The 13,641-nt window shown below is 46.5% G+C and overlaps 1 pseudogene; it reads right to left on the bottom strand.

The window, feature by feature from the left end:
* Positions 1–4,316: 4,316 nt before the first annotated feature.
* On the bottom strand, positions 4,317–13,351 carry LOC140420600 (uncharacterized; annotated as a pseudogene).
* Between the last annotated feature and the right edge of the window lie 290 nt (positions 13,352–13,641).

Raw genomic sequence — 13,641 nt, 5'->3', positions numbered from 1 at the left:
TCCTTGCCTGCCGTAACGACTATGATCAGCTGCTCCAGTCTCCCCAACTCACGACTCCCTCATCCCTGGTGCCATTCTCGTAAATCTCCTCTGCACCCTCTCTGAGAACTTCACATCTTTCCTAAAGTGTGGGGTCCATATCTCGGGTTCCATTCTAGAGGGATAGAATTGAAAAGCGGGGAGGTTATGTTCAACTTGTTTAGAACCAGGGTTAGACTACACTGGGAGCACTGTCAACATTTGTGATCTCCATTTAGGAAAAGGAAATAGAGGAACTGGAGAAGGTACAACAAAGATTCACAAGAATAATACCAGAACTGAGAGCATTTCACCTTCAGGAAAGGCTGGGGCTGCTTTTCTCTAGAAAAGAGAAGACTGTAGGGTGACCTGTTTTTAAAATTTATTTTTAAAATATAATTTTTTCTTAAGTTTAGAGTATCCAATTTTTTTTCCAATTAAAGGCCAATTTAGCGTGGCGAATTCACCTACCCTGCACATCATTTTGGGTTGTGGGCTGTGAGACCCACGCAGACATGGGAAGAATGTGCAAACAGCACACGGACAGTGACCCGGAGCCGGAATCGAACCCGGGTCCTCGGCGCCGTGAGGCAGCAGTGCAAATCACTATACTACTGTGCCGCCCTAGAATTAAGGGTGGCCTGATGGAAGTCTTTAAGATTATGAAGGGGTTTAATAATCCAATAGAGATATGACGAAAAACTGCTTTAGCCAGCAAGTGGTGAGGATGTGGAACTCACTACCACAGCGAGCGGTTGAGGTGAACAACATGAATACATTGAAGGGGAAGCGAGAGACATACATGAGGGAGAAAGGAATAGAAGGATATGTTGATGGGGGAGATGAAGAGGGGTGGGTGGAAGCTCATGTGGAGCATCAATACTGACAGAGACCAATTGAGCCGACTGGCCTGGCCCTGTGCTGTAGACTCAATGGAACAGAGACAAATGTATTTATTTTAGATCTACCTGTAGTGGGGGGAAATACACTTTACTATCCAGGATCAAAGAAATGTCCTTCGTCAGCTTTTGTGGATCATTTCAGTGGAAATGTGCTCGCTCAGGTTCAAAGAGCATAAGCCCACTGGAAGCAAAGTCGTGAGAACAGCCAGTCCAGCAGAAAGAAACCCTCCGACCCTCCCACGTCATCAAGTGTCAGAATGAACATGATTCAGTCCTGGATGTTATTAACAGCAGCAATAACAACAGAATCCAACCCCTTTCATCACTTATGAACTCGTTGGTGTCTCAGCAGGTTAGATGACTGTGTGAATCCCTTCCCACACACAGAGCAGGTGAACGGTCTCTTCCCGGTGTGAACTCGCTGGTGTGTCAACAGGGCAGATGAATCACTGAATCTCTTCCCACACGTCGAGCAGGTGAATGGCCTCTCCCCGGTGTGAACTCGCTGGTGTTTCCGCAGAGCAGATGACTCACGAAACCCCTTTCCACACACAGAGCAGTTGAATGGCCTCGCCCCGGTGTGAACTCGCTGGTGTGTCTGCAGGTTTGATAACTGAGTGAATCTCTTCTTGCATTCAGCGCAGGTGAACGGCTTCTCCCCAGTGTGAATACGTTGGTGAATCGCCAGTTTCGATGAGGATCTGAATCCCTTCTCACACCCAGAGCAGCTGAATGGTTTCTCTCCGGAGTGAACTAACTTGTGTGATGCTAAGTTGGATGAATTCCTGAATCCCTTCTCACACTCCGAGCAGATGAACGGCCTATCCCCAGTGTGACTGTGTCGATGAATTTCCAGCTGAGATGGGCGTCTGAATCCCTTCCCACAGTCCCCACATTTCCATGGTTTCTCCATGTTGCCCTGTGTCTCTCCAGATTTCACAATCAGTTGAAGAACACGTGTACGGTTTCTCCTTGCTATGAATGATGTGACACCTTTTGGAAGTGTAGCTGGATAAAGTCCTTCGACAGTCACTGTACTGGGACACTCTCACTTGGGTGTGTAGGTGTTGAAGCTTTTCCAGTGATACTGATTTTTAAAGTGGGCTGCATGGTGGCACAGGTTAGCAGTGCGGCCCAAGACACTGAGGACCCGGGTTCGATCCCAGCCCCGGGTCACTGTCTGTGGAATTTGGAGATTCTCCCGATGTCTGTATGGGTTTCACCCCACAACCCAAAGATGCGCAGGTTAGGTGGGTTGGCCACACTAAATTGCCCCTTAATTGGAAAACTATAATTGGGTACTCTAAAAAAAATTTTTTTTAAAGCAGACGAGCAGTTCTTATTCTAGCTTCAAAGACCAACAATATTCAGGTCATGATGAATGAAGTGACTCTGTCAGATCTTGACGTGAGGTTTGGTTTGAGATTCCTGTCTGTAAATTCTCCTCTTCTAAATCCTGTAAAAGGAGTTAACAAAACTCAACTGTCAGTACAGAATAAAAATTCAGAACACGCAATTCTAATTTCCTACGGACATTATTTTTCTCTCCTTCCCCAAAGCCTGGAAATCTCCATCCCACACTCTCTCCCTCCATTCTCACTCTGCTGTATCTAATATAGAGGGGGAATGAGACTAAAGAGAAAATGCTGGAAAATCTCAGCAGGTCTGGCAGCATCTGTAGGGAGAGAAAAGAGCTAATGTTTCGAGTCCAATGACTCTTTGTCAAAGCTAACGGACAGAGAAGTGGGGAATATTTATACTGTGGAGTGAGAATGAAAGACGAGGCTGATGGATTGTTTTACAGAGTCGGCATGGATTCGAGTGATCAAATGGACTCCTTTTGTGCCATAAAGGCTCTATAACTGGAAATATATAATGTAGCTACGGTTCTATATTACAAGACTAGAAATAATAAAAATGTATTTATTACCGAACCACCAATAATATATCAAATCTGTACCATATAACACAAGAGAGAATGAGAAAAGAAAGTGTTTTACTCACAGATGGTGGAGGCTGGAGGAAGCTTAAGTCTTCATTCGCACAAACCCCCACTCTGATTGGTTGGTGGACACCTTCCGGTCCTCCAACCTCCCCATTGGTTCATACTGCATTCGGAAGGTCGGGGCGGGCTCTATCTGGCACATGCGCAGACGCCTTGTCCCTCGGACATGCGCAGTCCGCGGCCACGTACCCGCGCAGCGGATAGAGCGGTTTCTCTTGCGCGCACGGCATTGTGGGAACTGCGGCCGCCATTACCCATCCGGAGCCCAGTCTCCAAAATCCTGGCACTGGGATGGAAAGTGGTGACAGGGGGGGGGGGGGGTGACGTCAGGGGGGGGTGACGTCAGCCTGACACAAAGTACATGTGTGTAGTCACTGGATTGTGACCCCCCCCTTAGCAAAACAGTTTGTTAACTTCAGGTATAAAGATTTAGACACCTGGGTGACATATTGGGGAGGGCAATAGGTGAGAGTGAAACTGAACCCGAGAGCAACACCTTCAGGGAAGGAGAATTGGGCGTTGAGGGGTGGGATGGGGTCAGGGGTAGGGCAAGAAACTGGGAGACTGCGTTTCCTTTGCTGTATTTGGAAATAAACGTGTTCAAGGTACTGTTCAGCTTGAGACCAATGCTTCCTCTGCAGACATAATTTAGAATTAACATGGTAGCAGAGAATCAGCACTAAACTTTGGTTCCTTGTGTAAGAAGTTTTATTCTCTCTCTCTCTGAGAAGATGCACATTGCTGCTGACAATTTTAGGTACAGAATGGCAGAGAACATTGCAAAATCACAGGCTTTGATTCTCCATCAATTTTCTCATAGGGAGAACAATATCAGAAATAGAACAGTGAAGCTGATGTGGACACGGGTTACTTCCTTCCCCTGAAAGAAGCTAGGTATGGCTTTATCACGAACAGCAAAATGCAAGGTTATGAGTATTTTCAGACTCGGTCGAAGATGATTTCAATATTGCGGAAAACACTCATTTCAGGTACTTTCGTATCAAATAGACAACTCACAGTGAGGCAAAGGAGTCATTGTGTCCGAGTTTCAAATAGACAAAATATTAGTGGCAGATACCAGAACAAAGGTATGTCTGCTGACAAGTGATGTGAAAATGATAATATGGGTCTTGGATGGTAACTGTAGGCGGTTGAACCCGGGAAATACACAGGGGTGATTAATCGGTGTTTTCAACATTGATTCTCAGTATCATTATGTAATGAATTGTTCCCAACGAAAGAATAGTGTTTTTCAAATAACCCATCAAACATAATCTTCTGAGGCTGAGAATGATGATGGTGACTGTTGTGGGACAACCCAGTCCCCACCAGGAGAGACTCAGGATCAGGTTTCAAAGCTTTATTCCGACGTATGAAGGGAGAAATCAATCTTATAATAATAATCTTTATTGTCACAAGTAGGCTAACATTAGCACTACAATGAAGTAACTGTGAAAAGTCCCTCGTCACAACATTCTGGCGCCTGTTCGGGTACACAGAGGGAGAATTCAAAATGTCCAATTTACCGAACAGCACGTCTTTCGTGACTTGTGGGAGAAAACTGAAGCACCTGACGGAAACCCACGCAGACACAGGGAGAACGTGCAGACTCCGCACAGACAGTGACCCAAGCTGGGAATCGAACCTGGAGGTACTCTAGTGCTCTGAAGCAACAGTGCTAACCTTAGTGAACCAGATGACTTTTAATGACAATCTGCAATGGTATCATCGTCATCATTAGACTTTTAATTCCAGATATTTTATTGAGTTTAAATCCAGCACCTGTCATAGTGGAATTCGAACCCGGATCCCCAGATCATCACCCTGGGTCTCTGGATTACTCGTCCATTGACAATACCACTTTGTCACCGCCTCTCCAATTAATAAAGTCAAAGATACTATCTGCTTTATTAACTGCTCTCTCAACATGCCCTACCACCTTTAATGACTTATGTACATATACACCAAGGTTCCTCTGTTCCTGAACCTCCTTTAGAGTTTTTCCCTTTATTTTATATTGTCTCTCCATAGTCTTCCTGCCGTAATAAATCACCTCTCACACTTCTGTGAACTGAACTTCATCTGCCACTTGTCTGCCCAATCCACCAACCTGTCAATATCCCTTTGATGTTCGAGACTATCCTCATCACAGTTGACAATGTTTCCAATCAACCCCTGAGCGCCAGTCTGGGTCATGAATATATATCAGGAAGAGCAAGGGTCCCAACACTGACCCCTGGGGAAATTCCACTGCAAACCTTCCTCCAGTCTGAAAAACAACCATTTATCACTACTCTCTGTTCCTGTCACTCAACAATTTCTTATCCAAGTGCCGACTTTCCCTATTATTCCATGAATTAGATTTTTCCTCACAAGTCTGTTGTGTGATTCTGTGTCAAATGTCTTTTGAGAATCCGTATACACCACATCAACAGTGCTGCACTTATCAACCTTCTCTGCGCCCTCCTCAAAATACTCCAGCAAGTTATTTAAACATAATTTTCTCCTAATGAATCCAGGCTGGTTTTCCTTAATTTTCCTGCACTTGTCTAAGTGACCATTGATTCAGCCCCAAACTTTATTTTCCAGGAGTTTCCCTACCACTGAAGTCAGACTGACTAGTCTGTAGTTGCCGGCTTTATCCTCACATCCCTTTTTGAACAAGGGTGTAACATTCATAATTCTCCAGTCCTCTGGCACCATCCCTGTGTCTAAGGAAGACTGGAAAATTATCACTAGTGTCTCTGCAATTTCCACTCACTTCCCTCAGTATCTCAGGATGCATCTGGTGCTGGAGCCTCATCTACTGTCAGTAAAGATGGTGTTTTTACCACCTCAGAATTACAGATTAATAGAGCAGACGAGGCCCTTCAGCCCATCGTGTCTGCACCAACACATGAAAAACACCTGACCTGCCGACCTAATCCCATTTGCCAGCACTTGGTCTATAGCCTTGAATGTTAAGGCATGCCACGTGCCAATCCAGGTACTTTTTAAAGGATGTGATGCAGCCGACCTCTACCACCCTCCCAGACAGTGCATTCCAGACCGTCACCAACCTCTGGGTAAAAAGGTTTTTCTTCAAATACCCTTTCCCTCACCTTGAACTTGTGTCCTCTCATAACTGACCCTTCAACTAAAGGGAACATCTGCTGCCTATCCACCCTGTCCATGCCCCTCATAACCTACATACATCTATCGGGTCGCTTCTCAGTCTTCGCTGCTCCAGCGAAAACAAACCAAGCCTGTCCAATCTCTCTTCATAACTTAAATGTTCCATCCCAGGCATCATCCTGGTGAATCATTGGAACGTCCCAGTGTGGTGCCATTCATTGAATACTCCTTTGTCAAATTACTCCTTCCAATCATCTCACACTTTTCAGGGTTAAATTCCATCTGCCACTTTTCCACCCATTTAACCATCCCGACTATATCTTCCTGTAACCCAAGACTCTCAACCTAACTGTTAACCATCCGTCCATTCTTTGTGTCATCCGCAAACTTACTGTTCCTGCCCCCCACATAGTCATCTGCCATTTATATAAATGATGAACAATAGGGGACCCGGGACTGATCCCTGTGGTACACCACTGGACACTGGCTTCCTGTTACCAAAGCAGCCGCCTGTCATCACCCTCGGTCTCCTACAGCTAAGCCTCCTCTTTCTCAATTATTAATTCTTCAAGTGCACCAGTTACCTCCTCTCTTACCTCGGTCTGGGTAGAATCTTCTTCCTTTTTAAAGACAGATGCAAAGTACTCATTTAAAACCTTCACTATTTCTCTTGCCTCCACCTGCAAGTTCTCCTTTGGTCCTTCAATACCCAGCCTGATTCTCCATTGTATTTCTACCTGAGATCGTTCATCTGCGCAATTCATTTTTCTGATCTTCACCTCTATCTCCCTCACCATCCAGGCAGCTCTGGATTTATTTCTTTTATATTTCCATCAAGAAATATACCTTTTTCTAGTTCTTTCTGTTTTTACTTTCGATCTACCTGTAGTAGCAGTAAAACCACCATTTGCCATCCAGGATAAAATAAATGTCCTTCACCAGCTTTTGTGGTACATTTCAGTGGAAATGTGCTCTCCCAGGTACAAAGAGCATCAGCCTACTGGAAACAAAGTCGTGATACCAGCCAGTCCTGCAGAGAAAAACCCTCAAATCCTCCCACTTCACCAAGTGTGAAAATGAACATGGTTCAGTCCTGGATGTGATTAACAGCAGCAATAACAGCAGAATCCAATCCCTGTAATCACTTGTGAACTTGTTGATGTCTCCGCAGGTGGGATAACTGAGCAAATCCCTTCCCACACTGAGAGCAGGTGAATGGTCTCTCCCCAGTGTGAACTCGCTGATGTTTCTGCAGCTGGAACAATTTACTGAATTCCTTCCCACACGGAGAGCAGGTGAATGGTCTCTATTGAGTGTGAATGTGCTTGTGTGTCCGCAGGTTTGATAACTGAGTGAATCCCTTCCCACACTGAGAGCAGGTGAATGGCCTCTCCCCAGTGTGAAGGCGCTGGTGTCTCTGTAGGTGGAATAACTGAGTGAATCCCTTCCCACATTGAGAGCAGGTGAACGGCCTCTCTCCAGTGTGAACCCGCTGGTGTTTCTGCAGGTCGGATAACTGAGTGAATCCCTTCCCACACTGAGAGCAGGTGAATGGCCTCTCCCCAGTGTGAAGGCGCTGGTGTCTCTGTAGGTGGAATAACTGAGTGAATCCCTTCCCACATTGAGAGCAGGTGAACGGCCTCTCTCCAGTGTGAACCCGCTGGTGTTTCTGCAGGTCGGATAACTGAGTGAATCCCTTCCCACACTGAGAGCAGGTGAATGGCCTCTCCCCAGTGTGAAGGCGCTGGTGTCTCTTCAAGTGGAATAACTGAGTGAATCCCTTCCCACATCGAGAGCAGGCGAACGGCCTCTCTCCATTGTGAAGGCGCTGGTGTCTCTTCAGGTTGAATACCTGAATGAATCCCTTCCCACATTGAGAGCAGATGAACGTCCTCTCCCCAGTGTGAACTCGCTGGTGTTTCTGCAGGTCGGATAATTGAGTGAATCCCTTCTCACACTGAGGGCAGGTGAACGGTCTCTCCCTTGTGTGACTGCGTCAATGAACTTCCAGCTTAGATGGGGCTTTGTATCCCTTCCCACAGTCCCCACATTTCCATTGTTTCTCCATGTTTTGGGTGTCCTCGTGTCTCTCCAGGTTGGACAATCAGTTGAAGCCTTGTCCACACACAGAACACGTGTACGGTCTCTCCCGTTGTGAATGCTGCAATGTTTTTTCAGGTTGTGTAACTGGTTAAAGTTCTTTCCACAGTCACTGCTCTGGAACACTCACTCGGGTGTGTATGTCTCGGTGCTTTTCCAGTCACACTGATGTTTAACATCTTTTAAAATAGGCAGATCAGGGAAACATCTCTCCTTGTAAACTCAAAGGCCGATGATATTCAGCCCCGATGAATCGAGTGACTCTGTGAGATTGGGATGTGATCATTGAAACTTCTGTCTGTAATTCCTCCTCTTCTAATATCCTGTAAAAACAATTTACAAAAGACATCACTGTCAGCACAGGATAGAAATTCAGAACAGACAATTCTAGTTCCCAGAGAACATTCTTTCCTCTCTCATTCCCCAAACGCTGTAAATCTCCATCCCACACACTCTCCCTCCATTCTCACTCTGCTGTATCCAATATTTACCCTCCCAATTCTCTTGAAGATGCCAATTCAGGCTAATTGACAGATCCATGCTCAGTGCTTTCTGTCCTGGGCACAGAGATCATAACAAATAGGAGCTGCAGTCAACCATTCAGCCCATCAAGCCTGCTCAACCATTCAATCTCATTGGCCGATCTACCTCAGCACCATTCCAAAACTAATCCCCATATCCCTCGATATCTTCAATATCTAGAAATGTATCAATGTTGGTCCTGAAAATACTTGATAACTGAGGCAATGTCGCACAGTGGTTAGCACTGTTGCTTCACAGCGCCGGGGATCCGAGTTCGATTCCCAGCTTGGGTCACTGTCTGTGCGGAGTCTGCACATTCTCCCCGTATGTGCGTGGGTTTCCTCCGGGTTCTCCGGTTTCCTCCTACAGTCCAAAGATGTGCAGGTTCGGTGGATTGGTCATGATAAATTGCCCTTAGTATCCAAAATTGCCCTTAGTGTTGGGTGGGGTTACTGGGTTATGGGGATAGGATGGAGGTGTGGACCTTGGGTCGGGTACTCTTTCCAAGAGCCGGTGCAGACTCGATGGGCCAAATGGCCTCCTTCTGCACTGTAAATCCTATGTAAAAGACGTACTGTTAGGTGAATTGGACATTCTGAATTCTCGTTTTGTGTACCCGAACAGGTGCCGGAGTGTGACGACTAGGGGATTTTCACAGTAACTTCATTACAGTGTTAATGTAAGCCTACTTGTGACAATAAAGATTATTATTATTACTATCATCCGTGTTACTGACCAGAGGCTGAGTGTACTGACTCAATATCTGTGAGCTCATGAGGCCGAGCTGCAAAACACCATGAAGAGACTCGATGATCCTGAGGAGAGAATCCTGAACGTTGAGCAAGATGCCTCCTCGAAGGAGGCAAGAATTCAATCCCTGGAAAACTGGCCAGTGGCAGAAGTCCAGGAGGACTTGGAGAACCGAGGGTCAGAGAAAGAACATCCGAGTCGTCGGCCTGCCAGAAGGTGTTAGGTTCTTCGAGGACCGGCTGCCACGTTTTCCCAAGTTGGATGTGAAGCCTGGGCGATTCCAATGAGAAAGGGCATCGGATCCTGTCTTTGAGGCCGAGGAATAGTTTTCATCCCAGGCCTGGAATCATTCACTTCCACAACTTGAAAGATCACCAGAAGGTCCTGGAGACGGGTAAGGTGAGGTGGGACCTGGCTCCATGAGGGAGTGAGGATTTCCTTCTTCCAGGACTTTTCGGCAACAAAGAAAATGAAACATCGAGATTTCGATGAAGTTTGAAGGGAACTCAAGGCTGCGGGAGTGAATTACGTCGCTTTATCCTGTGACCCGGAAAATATCTGACAACTCCGTCAAGTCTTTTGATAATCTGACTACTGCCTTGGTCTTCATTAAATCCATGAAGGGCAAGGATTTGGAGGGATGGTTTGCAGCTCGGACTAACTCAGGCTCTAATCCGGACTCTTTCCTTATCACTGTTTTGTTGTCTGAATTTGTTATCTTTTATCCCATTGAAGGGAGTTGTTATTCTGTGAGGGCCGATTGAATGTCTTCTTCTCCCTCGAGTGTTCTAGGGACTCGTATTATCTTATCTCAGTTATGGTAGATGTGCTGTGTGCTTATTAATTCATCGTCTTTCTTCTATTATCTGAGCGTTAATCATGGCAGAACCGAATGGTGCCATTGCTGAAGGGTGGGTATTGATAGATGCAGGTCTTCACGGGTGGGTCCAAAATGCAGGAGGGTCATTCGATCTCTATTCCCTTGTTGGCCCTTCTTTTCTTCTTCTCATTTTGGAGAAGGTATCCTGAGGGTAACGACAGTCTGGTCGTGGGGTTAATCCTCCGGGTCCTCAGTCTTATTGCGGAATGTCCCCTTGGATCTATTGTGGTGGTGATTCCTTTGTATTTTTGTTATTATGGGAGGGTTTATGTGTTGTTGATTTTATCCTACTCTGGTACAGACGGGGCTTTTATCCCTGAAAGGAGCAGTTTGGGGAAACTTTGGTGCCTCTGGTGTAAAGTGAGTTGGAGGAGGGGGTAATGATGCACGCACGATTGTGGTGTAAAAATCTGTTCCTGTTCTCTCTGTCGCCTAACTAATGGCGACAGTTAATCATCAAATTTTCTCAGGGAATGTATGGGGCATTTATCGCTCTATCAGAAGGAAAATGATTGTCTCCTTTCTTGAGGAGAAAGTTGACACAGCTTTATTCCAGGAAACACATCTAGATTAAACTCAATTGGGGTCGACACGGTGGCACGGTGGTTAGCACGGGTGCATCACAGCTCTAGGGTCTCAGGTTCAATTCCGGCCTCGGGTGACTGGCTGTGTGGAGTTTGCACATTCTCCCAGTGTCTTTGTGGGTTTCCTCCGGGATCGCTGGTTTCCTCCCACAGTCCAAAGATGTGCAGATTAGGTGGATTGGCCATGCTACATTGCCCCTTATGTTCAAAAAAGTTGGGTTGGGTTACTGGATGACTCGGATAGGCTGGAGGCATGGGCTTAAGGAGAGTGCTCTTCCAAAAGCAGGTGCAGACATGATGGGCCGAATGGCCTCCTTCTGCACTGTCAAGATTCTGATATGAGGAATACATTTAATTGAGGCGGGATTGGGTGAGGCAGGTATTTTTCGCCTCTTTTTCATCAAGTAGCAGGGGTATGGCAAACTTTATTAATAAAAATATCCCTTTTAAAGTTGAAACCTGCACAAAGGACAAAGCAGATAGATATGTGATCATTAGAGGTTTGGTGCATGGAGATGTTGTTTCAATAATGAATGTTTATGGATCCCCGAATTACTCCCGGAGTTAATTACGAATGCTTTTGTGGATTTCGCAAAGTTAGCTTCAACTAACATTTTTGTGGTTGGCGACTTCAACTGCCACTTATATCCTCTGGTAAATAAGCTCCCGGTTACCAAGGTAGGTTACATGGATGTTTGGAGAACTTTGCATCTGAGGGGCGGAGATTTTACGTTCTTTCCAGCCCCACATCAATGTAATACTAGAATCAACGACTTTTTTGTGCTGAAGACGATCCGACACCTGGTGTCCTCCTGCACCACAGGAAACATTATAATTTTGGACCAATCCACCTCACCAGCCCCCCCATTTTTCAGGAGCTTCTGCTCGAGGGCTTACCCCCAGGTCAAGAACGTGGAGGTTTGATGCCTTCCTGCTAAGAGGTACCTCACTTAAACTCTTCCTTAAAATGTGTAGCGAGTTCTTCCTTTTCTTTAACTCGGCCCCTGGTATTTCCCCCTCCAGACGTGTGAAGTTTATGCCGGGTGGTGCTGGGGGGGGGGGGGGGGGGGGGGGGGGGGTAATCATTTCTTACCCTGCTAATAAAAGATTCAGGTGCTGGAGAACCAGCGGCGTCTGGAGGTTTGTTTGGCGAAGGCCGAGGAGAATTTTAAGGAGGCCCGAGTAAGCTATTGCTGAAGGAGGTTAATGCAGCAAGACTCCCTATTTACTCAGCAGGTTGAGAAAAGTTGAAAGTTTGCGAGGCAGAAGTTGTACGAGTTTGGGAGTAACCCGAGCAAATACAAATGCCGACTTCAGAGCGATTTTCTCTGTGCGGCTTGGCGGAGGGAAAAGAGCCATGAAGACGGAGTAAATAAACCGAAATTTCGGGAATTCTATGCAGGATTATACAAGTCTGAGCAGTCTGGTGATGTGTTGGCGGTGTGGAGCATTATTTCTCTTCCTTGAATCTCCCGGAGGCCTCAGAAAGACAGCATGAGGCTCTTAAGGCTACTCTTTCTAGGGAAGCGATGTCAAAGACCATGAAGGTAAAGCGCTGGGACCATATGGCTGTGGGTGTGGGTTTTACAGGGGATTTGAGGATTTACTGTTGGATCTATTTGTGGGTATGTATTATCACTTTGACTCAAGTATGCTGCCATCGACTCTTTGTGAGGTTTATGTCTGTTTGATTCTAAAGCGGACAAGGATCACAGGAGTGTGTCTCTTATCAGCCAATCTCTCTTTTGAATGTTGACTTGAAACTGCTATCTAAAGTTCTGGCGAGAAAGCTGGAGGGCATCCTTCCAACAATCATTTCTTAATTTTAATTTAGAGTACCCAATTCATTTTTTCTAATTTAGGGACAATTTAGCTTGGGCCAATCCACCTCCCCTGCACATCTTTGGGTTGTGGGGGTGAAACCCACGCAAACACGGGGAGAATGTGCAAACTCCACACGGACAGTGACCCAGAGCCTGGATCAAACCTGGGACCTCGGCGCCGTGAGGCAGCAGTGCTAACCACTGCACCACCGTGCTGTCCTCCTTCCGGCAATCATGAGGGAGGACCAGTCTGGCCTCGCTCTGCATCACTAACCAGCTGAGCTAAATTGGCTCCTAATTATATTACAAGCTGGGCAGCGGCAGGGTTCATGAATGTCATATTTGGGCTTCTGAGAAGATCTTGACAAATAAATGTATCAAGCTGAGGAAGCAAAGGATGTCAATGTCTTTAAGAGAGAGAGAGAGAGAGAGAGACCTGGGCCAACCTTCCCAGAGTCTGCACCCTCCCTGGATTCACTTCCTTTCCCTTCAGTTGCTGCAAGTCACCAATTGAAGGTCAGAATGAGAAAAGAAATGGAAAGGGGGAGAAAAGAAAGTGTTTTACTCACAAATGTTGGAGACAGGAGGAAGTTTGCGTCCTTGTGAAGTTCAGTCGAGCAGTCACACAAAGCCCGCGCTGATTAGCTGGAGGACCAGAGTCCTTCTGGTCCTCCAACTCTTGCCATTGGTCAATACCTCAGGTAAAAGGTCAGAAGGCGGGCTACCCTTTGCACATGCGCAGCCGCCCCTCTCCCTTGGACATGCGCAGTCGTGGGCAGGAGGAGATCACCGATTGGCTTCTCGCTCTGGCCATCAGCCGGTTGCCTGGAAACCTTGTCTCGAGGAGGTTCTGTTGTCGTTTTTTTTCCCCCTTGTTCAGGGGGCGGGCGAAACAACGGGTGGGGGCGGGGAGCGCCGGGCCTGCGCACTGGAACCCGGTGAC

The sequence above is a fragment of the Scyliorhinus torazame genome, chromosome 5 (assembly GCF_047496885.1).
Source record: "Scyliorhinus torazame isolate Kashiwa2021f chromosome 5, sScyTor2.1, whole genome shotgun sequence".
Taxonomy (NCBI): Eukaryota; Metazoa; Chordata; class Chondrichthyes; order Carcharhiniformes; family Scyliorhinidae; genus Scyliorhinus; species Scyliorhinus torazame.
This window is presented reverse-complemented; position numbering and strand designations above follow the sequence as displayed.